This window comes from Pristiophorus japonicus, chromosome 15 (assembly GCF_044704955.1).
Source record: "Pristiophorus japonicus isolate sPriJap1 chromosome 15, sPriJap1.hap1, whole genome shotgun sequence".
Lineage (NCBI taxonomy): Eukaryota > Metazoa > Chordata > Chondrichthyes > Pristiophoridae > Pristiophorus > Pristiophorus japonicus.
Genome location: NC_091991.1, coordinates 41,989,491 through 42,002,400, shown reverse-complemented (window position 1 = coordinate 42,002,400; position 12,910 = coordinate 41,989,491). Strand labels below are relative to the sequence as shown.

The 12,910-nt window shown below is 47.1% G+C and overlaps 1 protein-coding gene across 2 annotated transcripts in view; it reads left to right on the top strand.

The window, feature by feature from the left end:
- Nucleotides 1–12,910, top strand: part of mdfic (MyoD family inhibitor domain containing) — a 196,704-nt gene that overhangs the window by 24,934 nt on the left and 158,860 nt on the right. Inside the window, exon 2 of one of the 2 annotated variants that reach the window (XM_070901621.1) lies at nt 7,583–7,793. The exons of the other annotated variant lie outside the window; for it this stretch is intronic. The gene's annotated coding sequence lies outside the window, so the exon portion shown is untranslated. The remainder of the gene's footprint in view (nt 1–7,582; nt 7,794–12,910) is intronic. 2 annotated transcript variants of the gene reach the window in all.

The window sequence follows — 12,910 nt, the reverse complement described above, 5'->3', positions numbered from 1 at the left end:
TTGGGGGTAGTGTGCTGACGTGGATTGAGAACTGGTTGTCAGACAGGAAGCAAAGAGTAGGAGTAAACGGGTACTTTTCAGAATGGCAGGCAGTGACTAGTGGAGTGCCGCAAGGTTCTGTGCTGGGGCCCCAGCTGTTTACATTGTACATTAATGATTTAGACGAGGGGATTAAATGCAGTATCTCCAAATTTGCGGATGATACTAAGTTGGGTGGCAGTGTGAGCTGCGAGGAGGATGCTATTAGGCTGCAGAGTGACTTGGATAGGTTAGGTGAGTGGGCAAATGCATGGCAGATGAAGTATAATGTGGATAAATGTGAGGTTATCCACTTTGGTGGTAAAAACAGAGAGACAGACTATTATCTGAATGGTGACAGATTAGGAAAAGGGAAGGTGCAACGAGACCTGGGTGTCATGGTACATCAGTCATTGAAGGTTGGCATGCAGGTACAGCAGGCGGTTAAGAAAGCAAATGGCATGTTGGCCTTCATAGCGAGGGGATTTGAATACAGGGGCAGGGAGGTGTTGCTACAGTTGTACAGGGCCTTGGTGAGGCCACACCTGGAGTATTGTGTACAGTTTTGGTCTCCTAACTTGAGGAAGGACATTCTTGCTATTGAGGGAGTGCAGCGAAGGTTCACCAGACTGATTCCCGGGATGGCGGGACTGACCTATCAAGAAAGATTGGATCAATTGGGATTGTATTCACTGGAGTTCAGAAGAATGAGAGGGGACCTCATAGAAACGTTTAAAATTCTGACGGGTTTAGACAGGTTAGATGCAGAAAGAATGTTCCCAATGTTGGGGAAGTCCAGAACCAGGGGTCACAGTCTGAGGATAAGGGGTAAGCCATTTAGGACCGAGATGAGGAGAAACTTCTTCACCCAGAGAGTGGTGAACCTGTGGAATTCTCTACCACAGAAAGTAGTTGAGGCCAATTCACTAAATATATTCAAAAGGGAGTTAGATGAAGTCCTTACTACTCGGGGGATCAAGGGTTATGGCGAGAAAGCAGGAAGGGGGTACTGAAGTTTCATGTTCAGCCATGAACTCATTGAATGGCGGTGCAGGCTAGAAGGGCTGAATGGCCTGCTCCTGCACCTATTTTCTATGTTTCTATGTTTCTATGTTGAGTTGCAGGCCTACCCGGTCCAGTCGACGTAGCACCTCCTCCAGGTTGTGGAGGTGTTCCTCGGTGTTTCGAACTGTGATGAGGATGTCGTCCTGGAATACGATCGTTCCAGGAATGGATTTAAGCAGGCTTTCCATGTTTCTTTGAAATATCGTGGCCGCTGATCGAATCCCAAATGGGCACCTGTTATAAATGAACAGTCCCTTGTGTGTGGTGATGGTGGTCATTAGTTTAGATTCGTCGCCCAGTTCCTGGGTCATATAGGCTGAAGTGAGGTCCAACTTGGTGAACAGCTTGCCGCCTGCCAGTGTGGCGAAGAGGTCCTCCGCTCTCGGGAGTGGGCATTGATCTTGTAGGGACACCCGATTGATAGTGGCCTTGTAGTCGCCATAGATCCTGACACAGCCAAACGCTTTTAGGACGGGAACGATGGGGCTCGCCCAGTCGTTGAATTAAACAGGCAAGTTGATGCCCTCTCTCAACAGCTGGTCCAATTCGCTCTCGATGTTTTCCCACATCACATAAGGCACCGCTCTGGCTTTGTGGTGCACTGGCCTGGCATCTGGGATGATGTGTATCACTACTTTAGTGCCTTTGAAAGTTCCGACACCAGGTTGGAATAGTGAATCGAATTGTTGTAGGAATTGTGAGCACGAACTTCGCTCCACAGATGACATTGCGTGAACATCCCCCCAGTTCCAGTTCATCTCGGCTAACCAGCTCCTCCCCAACAGTGCGGGACCATTGCCCGGACAATCCAGAACGGCAGCCGATTCACTAACCCATTGTGTGTGACAGCCAACATTGCACTGCCTAGCACCGGAGTGATTTCTTTAGTGTAAGTCTGTAATTGTGTCTCAATACGTGCTAATTTGGGTCGACTGGTTTTAAGTGGCCATAGCTTCTCAAATTGCTGAACGCCCATGAGTGACTGGCTGGCCCCAGTGTTCAGCTCCATGCATACAGGGATACCGTTTAATAAAACCCTCATCATCATTGGTGGCGTTTTGGTGTATGAACTGTGAATATTCACCAGATGGACCCGCTGAACCTCGGCGTCCATCGATTTGCCCCAAAAGTCATCCTGCCTCAAAGAATCCTCTTCTGATCCATCCACCTCATATATTAGTCTGGTTGCAGACTTCCTGCACATTCGAGCTAAGTGGCCACTGAGATTGCAGTTCCTGCAGACAAACTGTTGAAATCTGCAAGATCTAGCTGAGTGTTTTCCCCCACACCTCCAGCATGAGTTAAAGTTTCCGTTGTTGGGAACAAAGGGACTATGGCCAGGCATTCCGCGCTGACTGTCCCTTTGACTGCTCTTAAGTACCCGATTATTGGGTGTCAATGGCCCCATCCCAGGCCGCATCGTCCACTGTGATGGCGTGAATATCTGTTCAGCCTACCATTATCTCTGTTGAAGTCCTACTCTGGGGTCTATTGCTGCCTGGGGAGTGTTGGACTGCCCCTACCTGCCTGCGGGGCTCTGAGTCACATTGATGATGTTGACTCCCTGATCCATCAGCGCGTTCGAGGCAGAATTGCGTGTATATTATTTTCGTCTCTTTCTCCCCCGCCATGAAAGTTTGAGCTATCAACGCCGCCGCTTCCAAGGTCAAATCCTTGGTCTTAATTAATTTGCGGAAATTTCCTGCATGACCAATGCCCTCGATAAAGAAGTCCCTTCGCATCTCCCCCCTGCAGCCGTCTGTGAACTTACAGAGGCTGGCCAAACGCCAGAGGTCCGCTACAAAGTCCGGTATGCTCTGTCCTTCACGACGTCGGTGGGTGTAGAATCAGTGTCAGGCCATATGTATGCTACTCGCCGGTTCGAGGTGCTCCCCGATCAATTTGCTAAGTTCTTCACCGCCGGCTTTTAGGTTGCTAGTAAGTCCTTCATGAGTGTGTAAGTCTTTTGTCCGCAGCTGGTCAAAAGATGAGCCCTTCGCTTGTCGGCCGCTGCATCCCCCAGCCATTCTTTCGTAATGAAGCTTTGCTGAAGCCTCTCGACAAAATCGTCCCAGTCTTCCCCAACACAGTACCGTTCCTCTGTGCTACCGATGGCCATTCTCATGGGTCGTGAATTCCCATTTCTTGTCGCCAATGTAAAGTCCTTACTCTACAGTATGAAACCACACGAGGCACATTCTGGGGACAAGGTCACTCTGTGACCTTAACTCTTTATTCACAGGACTCCAAAGACGATGACCCTGCGTGGGACCTCCCTTTTTATACCTGTGTGATCAGGTAAGGAGTATCTCCCACAAGTTCACCCCTTGTGGTCAAGGTGTGCATCAATGTTGAGTGTATACAGTAATACAGTGGTGTTACATTGTGGTTACATACATGACATATTTTATTTCACTAAAGTGAAGTACATTGTAAACTTTTCAATAAAATATATTTTACATTAAAACTGAATCATGTTCCATTAACATAACACAACATTTAGGAACAACTGCAAAAAATAAACACATCCATGTGGAACAGTTGTCGCTGAGCCCTCAGGTATCGGTAAAGCGTTCACGGATGGGCTGCTGGCGCAAGACTCGAGCAATCGTTAAAGGAGCATGATGGGCCACCCTCCTCCGACGTTGTCCTCCGGCCTCAGGTACTTGCATGGTTTCCTGATCGTCGTCAGTATCATCAGGCTCTATCACCGCAGCTGGCTCTTCTTGTTCCACTATCAGATGCTGCTTCCTCATGATGGCTAAGTTATGCAGTATGCAGCATACAACAGTGAACTGACCGACAATCTCTGGGGAATATTGCAAGTGGCCTCCGGAATGGTCCAGGCATCAGAAACACTGTTTCAAGATGCCAATGGTCCCCTCTATAATGCTGCATGTCGTAATGTGCGCCATGTTTTATTGATGGTCAGCTTCCATCCGGGTTATGCGTAGGGGCGTCATGAGTCAGGTGGCCAGGCCTTACGCTTTGTCTCTTTGAATTTGTAATACAGATTGAGGGTGAGGAAGTAGTGTCTCAAACGAGCGTACTATGCTTAAACAAAGGGGACGACAGTGGGATGAGGGCAGAGTTGGCTAAAATTGACTGGAAACACAGACTAAATGGTGGCACAAATGGAGGAACAGTGGAGAACTTTTAAGGAGCTCTTTCATAGTGCTCAACAAAAATATATTCCAGTGAAAAAGAGGGCGGTAAAAGAAGGGATAACCAGCCGTGGATAACCAAGGAAATAAAGGAGAGTATCAAATTAAAAACCAATGCGTATAAGGTGGCCAAGGTTAGTGGGAAACTAGAAGATTGGGAAAATTTTAAACGACAGCAAAGAATGACGAAGAAAGCAATAAAGAAGGGGAAGATAGATTACGAATGTAAACTTGCGCAAAATATAAAAACAGATAGTAAAAGCTTTTACCGATATATAAAACGGAAAAGAGTGACTAAAATAAATGTTGGTCTCTTAGAAGATGAGAAAGGGGATTTAATAATGGGAAATGTGGAAATGGCTGAGACCTTAAACAATTATTTTGCTTCGGTCTTCACAGTGGAAGACACAAAAACCATGCCAAAAATTGCTGGTCACGGGAATGTGGGAAGGGAGGACCTTGAGACAATCACTATCACTAGGGGGGGTAGTGCTGGACAGGCTAATGGGACTCAAGGTAGACAAGTCCCCTGGTCCTGATGAAATGCATCCCAGGGTATTAAAAGAGATGGCGGAAGTTATAGCAGATGCATTCGTTATAATCTACCAAAATTCTCTGGAATTTGGGGAGGTGCCATCGGATTGGAAAGCAGCTAATGTAACGCCTCTGTTTAAAAAAGGGGGCAGACAAAAGGCAGGTAACTATAGGCCAGTTAGTTTAACATCTGTAGTGGGGAAAATGCTTGAAGCTATCATTAAGAAAGAAATAGTGGGACATCTAGATAGGAATAGTGCAATCAAGCAGACGCAACATGGATTCATGAAGGGGAAATCATGTTTAACTAATTTACTGGAATTCTTTGAGGATATAACGAGCATGGTAGATGGAGGTGTACTGATGTATGGGGTGTATTTAGATTTCCAAAAGGCATTCGATAAGGTGCCACACAAAAGGTTATTGCAGAAGATAAAGGTATGCGGAGTCAGAGGAAATGTATTAGCATGGATCGAGAATTGGCTGGCGAACAGAAAGCAGAGAGTCGGGATAAATGGGTCCTTTTCAGGTTGGAAATCGGTGGTTAGTGGTGTGCCACAGGGATCGGTGCTGGGACCACAACTGTTTACAATATACATAGATGACCTGGAAGAAGGGACAGAGTGTAGTGTAACAAAATTTGCAGATGACACAAAGATTAGTGGGAAAGCGGGTTTTGTAGAGGACACAGAGAGGCTGCAAAGAGATTTAGATAGGTTAAGCGAATGGGCTAAGGTTTGGCAGATGAAATACAATGTCGGAAAATGTGAGGTCATCCACCTTGGGGAAAAAAACAGTAAAAGGGAATATTATTTGAATGGGGAGAAATTACAACATGCTGAGGTGCAGAGGGACCTGGAGGTCCTTGTGCATGAATCCCAAAAAGTTAATTTGCAGGTGCAGCAGGTAATCAGGAAGGCGAATGGAATGTTGGCCTTCATTGCGAGAGGGATGGAGTACAAAAGCAGGGAGGTCCTGCTGCAACTGTACAGGTATTGGTGAGGCCGCACCTGGAGTACTGCGTGCAGTTTTGGTCACCTTAGTTAAGGAAGGATATACTAGCTTTGGAAGGGGTAAAGAGACGATTCACTCGGCTGATTCCGGAGATGAGGGGGCTGGCTACCTTATGGTGATAGATTGAGTAGACTGGGTCTTTACTCGTTGGAGTTCAGAAGGATGAGGGGTGATCTTATAGAAACATTTAAAATAATGAAAGGGATAGACAAGATAGAGGCAGAGAGGTTGTTTCCACTGGTCGGGGAGACTAGAACTAGGGGGCACAGCCTCAAAATACGGGGGAGCCAATTTAAAACCGACTTGAGAAGGAATTTCTTCTCCCAGAGGGTTGTGAATCTGTGGAATTCTCTGCCCAAGAAAGCAGTTGAGGCTAGCTCATTGAATATATTCAAATCACAGATAGATAGATTTTTAACCAATAAGGGAATTAAGGGTTATGGGGAGCGGGCGGGTAAGTGGAGCTGAGTCCACGGCCAGATCAGCCGTGATCTTGTTGGGTGGCGGAGCAGGCTTGAGGGGCTAGATGGCCTGCTCCTCTTCCTAATTCTTATGTTCTTATGTTCTTATTAATGTTGGGGAAGTCCAGAACCAGGGGTCACAGTCTAAGGATAAGGGGTAGGCCATTTAGGACCAAGATGAGGAGAAACTTCTTCACCCAGAGAGTGGTGAACCTGTGGAATTCTCTACCACAGAAAGTTGTTGAGGCCAATTCACTAAATATATTCAAAAAGTAGTTAGATGTAGTCCTTACTACTAGGGGGATCAAGGGGAATGGCGAGAAAGCAGGAATGGGGTACTGAAGTTGCATGTTCTGCCATGAACTCATTGAATGGCGGTGCAGGCCCGACGGGCCGAATGGCCTACTCCTGCACCTATTTTCTATTTTTCTATGTTTCTATGTCTCCCAGTAGCCAGCTCTGCCCTCTGGCTGCTGCTCAAACATGTCAGATATAATGCTGTCGCATAGGATGAATGCATCATGGGTGCTGCCAGGGTATCTTGCATTGACTGACATGATGTGATGCAGTTCGTCACACACGAGCTGCACATTAATGGAGTGGAAGCCTTTTCTATTCCTGAACTGCTCGGGATCCTCCACAGGTGCTCGAAAGACGATGTGCGTGCAATCAATGCAGCCCTGTACCTTTGGGAAGCCAGCAATCCTTGAGAACCCCACAGCCCTGTCATGCATTGCTTGGGTGGTCATTGGGAACTTGATGAAGTCATTCTTCTGCGCATATAATGCAGCCGTAACCTGGTGAATGCAGACATGTATTGCACGTTGAGAGATGGCACATACATCTCCAGTTGTAGCTTGAAACGGTCCTGAGGCATAGAGTGAAAGTGCAGCTGTAACCTTCACTTCAACAGACAAAGCAGTCCACCTTCTGGTTTTCGCCTGTAAATCTGGTCTCAGCAACTCACAGATCTCGACAACTTCTCTGTGGAAACGCAGCCTTTTGACACAATCAGCGTCACTCAGATCCAGGTATGAACGCCTGAATCGAAATTGCCGAGGTGGGTAAGGCCTCCTGCCCAGCAGCCTACGGGCTATGACGTTCATGATGCGATGAGCTCTAATCAATTCTCTCCTATGTAGCACATTGCAGAACCATTGCAAAATCCGTGGTAGTTGATAATGCAGCACCGATACCTGAAGTACAACTTAAACTTTCAAAGTTCAATGGTGCAAAATAGCAGCACACCACTTCTCCTTCTCCTTCTACGCAAGGTACATGGACCACACCCAAAGGTCTTTTGTTCTCTCCCCCTCCCCCCTTCAGTGAAATCACTTGTCTCTCCCCCTACACCCTGGCTGAACAGTCGAAGAAATGCTGCTGCGTGCTTGAGTGAGCTGCTGGATGATCGATTTCCCGCCTCTAGCCCCTGATCGAACAGCCGAAGATATGCTGCTGCGTGATTTTCTTTGCTGCTGGGTGAACGATTTCCAGCCCCTGGCCGAATGGATAGGCACTGCGTGCTGCAGTACGTGAGGTAGGGACTTTTATTTATTTATTTATTTATTTATTGATTGATTTTTTTTATTTAAAAAAAAATTATTTTTTATTTTTTATTTTTTGATTTATTGATTGATTTATTATTTATTATTGATGATGGTTCTTTATTTTTAAAAGTGAAGGTGTTTCGGGCTTTCTCTTCCCTTCTCCCACCTGCAACTCTGGCGAGCTGCGCTGATTTCTTAACTCTACACAAGGTTTTTCCTGGCATACAAAAGTGGACACTTACTCCGTTCTAATTTAGTGTGGAGTAACTTTTCACAGTTCAAAGTTGCAAAACAGGCGTAAGTGGCTGGACACGCCCCCTTTTGAAAAAAAACTGAACTAAACTAACTCACCAGAACTGGAGCAAACTAAATGTGGAGAATTGCAATTTCTAGGATACTCCAAAAAAAACTAGTTGCTCCAAAAATATAGAAGCAAATCCAGTTGAAACTTGGGCCCATTAACTCTTGCCTCCACTTCTTGAAGTAATCCGATTAGAAGTGTTTGGGAATGGCAGCGGTTTGCAGTTTATTGCAGGCACTGATGGACCAAGAGTGTACTTGATTGATTAGTGAAACTTGTATTTGCCTGCTACAACATTAAACTGCATTGCCTATCTGTACCTCCTCTCTAAGATCCTGCTGAAGGCACTTATTAGACGACAGATCTTTTATCACAATAAAAATAATGAAAATGTTATAACTGTAAAATTTCAGAAGGATAGACAGTTTCTTAACTGATAAGGGAATAAGGGTTTATGGGGAACGGGCAAGGACGTGGACCTGAGTCCATGATTGGATCAGCCATGATCGTGTTACATGGCGGAGCAGGCTCAAGGGGCTGTACGGCCTACTCCTGCTCCTGTTTCTTATGTTCTTATGTTCTTATTAGATATTAATATTCCAAGACAATTGCAAATTCTATAGAAAACTCACTGTACTGAATTGATATAAGCTTATGAGTGCACACTTCCAACAACTATTTTTGAAATAGCCATGAATTATTCTGATACAAACCCACCTTAGTAGAAAAGTAATCAATTTCTAATTTAATTGCATCAGAAGATACACTTACAATGTCTGAAAAAAATGGCATCGTTTTCAGATGCAGACTAAATCCTCTGCCTTCTTTGGTAGCTGTCCTATCAAATTTGATTATTGTTGTGTTCCCAACACAGATAAGGCTGCACACAGGGAGATTAAAATAACAGTGACCTCAGTCTTTAATAAGACACTCCAGAGTGAGGAACAGGTCTTAGGGGCCGGCTTATATACAGTGCTCCCAAGGGATGCTGGGATCCCTTGGAACTTCAGAGGATGAGCTCCCTGGTGGCGGAACATGGGAGTGCATGCTTTACAGATACACATCTTCACTCCCCCAAAGTCAAAGTGAAAACTATTTGCAAGGTGAGGCGGTCGGGAGCCTTGCTTTCCCTGGTGGACCGCCTCGGTACAAATATCTGTTCTGGTGTGTTGGCTGTGCCCTCGCTGGGCTGGCATGTTGTTGGCCCTGCAGGGCTGCTAGGTGAGCCTGGCCTTGCTGGGCTGTTGGACGTGATGGGTTCGATTTCCTCGTCCGGCGCTGTGTCGTTGATCCTTTGGGTGTGTGCTGTGGGCTCGAAAAAGGTGGTGTCTGTTGCGTCCTTAACTCTTAAACATAATCACACGAGGCACGTACTGCAGACACAGTCACTCTGTGACCTTCACCTTTATTCTCTGGACCAAGGAGTGCTGGCCCTGCAAGGGACCTCCCCTTATATACCTGAATCTCCAGGTAAGGAGTGTCTCCCACAAGTACACCCCCTGTGGTCAAGGTGTGCATTTCTAGTAAGTATGTACAGTATGTAGTAGTTACATGAGGGATGAGGGTTACAATTGTATAAGGGTTACAGTCGTATGCTGGTTACATACATGACAGTGTCTGCTGTGGGTTGTTCAGGGCAGTCTGTGAACTGCAGCCTCGTTTGGTCCAGGTGCTTTCTGAAAATTTGTTCATTGTCTAGTTTGACTACAAACACCCTACTCCCTTCTTTAGCTATCACCATGCCCGCGATCCACTTGGGACCATGTCCATGGTTTAGCACATACACAGGGTCATTCAGATCAATTTCTTGTGACACAGTGGCACGACCATCGTTTACATTTTGTTGCTGCTGCCTGCTCTCTACCTAATCATGCAGGTTGGGCTGAACCAGCGAGAGTCTGGTTTTAAGTGTCCTTTTCATGAGTAGCTCAGCTGGGGGCACCCCTGTGAGTGAGTGGGGTCTCATGCGGTAGCTGAGCAGTACTCGGGACAGGCGGGTTTGGAGTGAGCCTTCTGTGACTCGTTTAAGACTCTGTTTGATGGTTTGTACTGCCCGCTCTGCCTGCCCATTGGAGGCTCGTTTGGTCCAGGTGCTTTCTGAAAATTTGTTCATTGTTTAGTTTGACTACAAATACCCTATTCCCTTCTTTAGCTATCACCGTGCCTGCGATCCACTTGGGACCATGTCCATAGTTTAGCACATACACAGGGTCATTCAGATCAATTTTGGTTTAAACAGGGCCGAGGTGACATGTTTGATCCCATTGCAAGTCATGAATTCCTTAAATTCGGCAATGGTGAAACATGGCCCGTTGTCACTGACCAGTATGTCAGGCAGGCCGTGGGTGGCAAACATGGCCGTCAGGCTTTCAATGATGGTGGTGGCGGTGCTTCCCGAAATTATTTTACGTTCAATCCATTTTGAAAAAACATCCACCACCACCAGGAACATTTTACCAAGAAACGGGCCCGCATAGTCGACATGGATCCTCGACCATGGTCTGGAGGGCCAGGACCACAAACTTAGTGGCACCTCTCTGGGCGCGTTGCTCAACTGAGCACATACGCTGCATTGCCATACACAGGACTCTCCTAAGTCAGAGTCGATACTGGGCCACCACACGTGGGGTCTGGCTATCGCTTTCATCATTACTATATCCGGGTGTGTGCTGTGGAGATGCAAGATGAACGTCTCCCTGCCCTTTTTTGGTAGCACTACGTGGTTACCCCACAACAGGCAGTCTGCCTGAATGGACAGCTCGTCCTTTCGCCGCTGGAATGGCTAGATTGGCTCTTGCATTTCAACGGGGATGCTGGCCCAGCTCCCATGCAGTACAAAGTTTTTTTACTAGGGACAGCAGAGGATCTTGGCTGGTCCAAGTCCTAATCTGGCGGGCCGTGACAGGTGATATATCATTTTCAAACGCTTCCATGATCATCAACAAGTCTGCGGCCTGTGCCACCATCAACAAGTAGCAGGCTGCGCCATTTCCACCCCCGTGGTGGGCAATGGTAGCCGACTGAGAGCATTCGCACAGTTCTCTGTGCCTGGCCTGTGGCGGATGGTATAGTTATAAGCTAATATCGCGAGTGCCCACCTTTGTATGCGGGCTGAGGCATTAGTATTTATCCTCTTGTTTTCTGCGAACAGGGATGTGAGGGGCTTGTGACCGGTTTCCAGTCAAATTTGAGGCCAAACAGGTACTGATGCATTTCATTTACCCCGAACACACACGCAAATGCCTCTTTCTCAATCATGCTGTAGGCCATCTCGGCCTTAGACAAGCTCCTGGAAGCATAGGCGACAGGTTGCAACTTCCCCGCAGCGTTAGCTTGTTGTAATACACACCCGACTCCATACAACGATGCGTCACATGCTAGCACAAGTCTTTTACATGGGTTATACAATATAAGCAGTTTGTTGGAGCGTAAAATATTTCTGGCTTTCTCAAAAGCAATTATTGTTTTTTTCCCCCATACCCAGTTCTCACCTTTGCACAATAACACATGTAGGAGCTCTAAAAGGGTGCTTAACACCGGTAGGAAGTTACCAAAATAGTTGAGGAGTCCCAGGAATGACCGCAGCTCCGTGACGTTCTGTGGCCTGCGTGCGTTCCTGATAGCCTTTGTTTTGGCGTCTGTGGGACTAATGCTGTCCGCCACGATCTTTCTCCCCAAAAACTCCACTTCTGTTGCCATGAAGACGCATTTCGACTCTTCAACCGCAGCCCTACGCGATCCAGTCGCTGGAGGACCTCATCCAGGTTTTGTAAGTGCTAGGTGGTGTCCCGCCCCGTGACCAATATGTCTTCCTGAAAGACCACCGTGTGTGGTACCGACTTGAGTAGGCTCTCCATGTTTCTCTTGAAGATCGCTGCAGCCAACCGAATTCCAAACGGGCATCTGTTGTAGATGAACAGTTCCTTGTGCGTGTTGATGCAGGTGAGGCCTTTCGAAGTCTCCTCCAGCTCCTGCGTCATGTAGGCCGAAGTCAGGTTGAGCTTGGTGACCATCTTGCCTCCTGCCAGCGTAGCAAATAGGTCGTCTGCCTTAGGTAGCGGGTATTGGTCCTGTAGCGAGAAACGATTAATAGTTACTTTATAATCGCCGCAAATCCTGACCGTGCCATCACTTTTGAGTACTGGAACAATCGATCTGGCCCACTCGCTGAATTCCACTGGGGAGATGATGCTCTCGCGTTGAAGCCTGTCCTGCTCGATTTCCAATCTCTCCCTCATCATGTGAGGTACTGCTCGCGCCTTGTGGTGAATGGGTCATGCCTCTGGGACCAAGTGGATCTGCACCTTCGCTCTGGAAAAGTTTCCAATGCCTGGCTCAAAGAGGGAAGGAAATTTGTTCAGAACCTGGGTACATGAGGCCTCATCGACATGTGATAGCGCTCGGATATCATCCCAGTTCCAGCGGATTTTGCCCAGCCAGCTCCTTCCAAGCAGTGTGGGGTCATCGCCCGCGACAATCCAGAGTGGAAGTTCGTGCACCGTGCCCTCGTAGGTGACCTTGACCATGGTGCTGCCCAGAACAGTGATAAGCTCTTTGGTGTACGTTCTCAGTTTTGTGTGGATGGGGCTCAGGGCTGGTCTGAGTGCCTTGTTGCACCACAGTCTCTCAAACATCTTTTTACTCATGATGGATTGGCTAGCGCCAGTGTCCAGTTCCATGGCTACGGGTAAGCCATTCAATTTTACGTTTAGCATTATAGGTGGACATTCCGTCGAAAATGTGTGCACCCCGTGTACTTCAGCATCTGCCTCCTCTCTCTGAGGCTCAAAATTGCTTTGATCCACC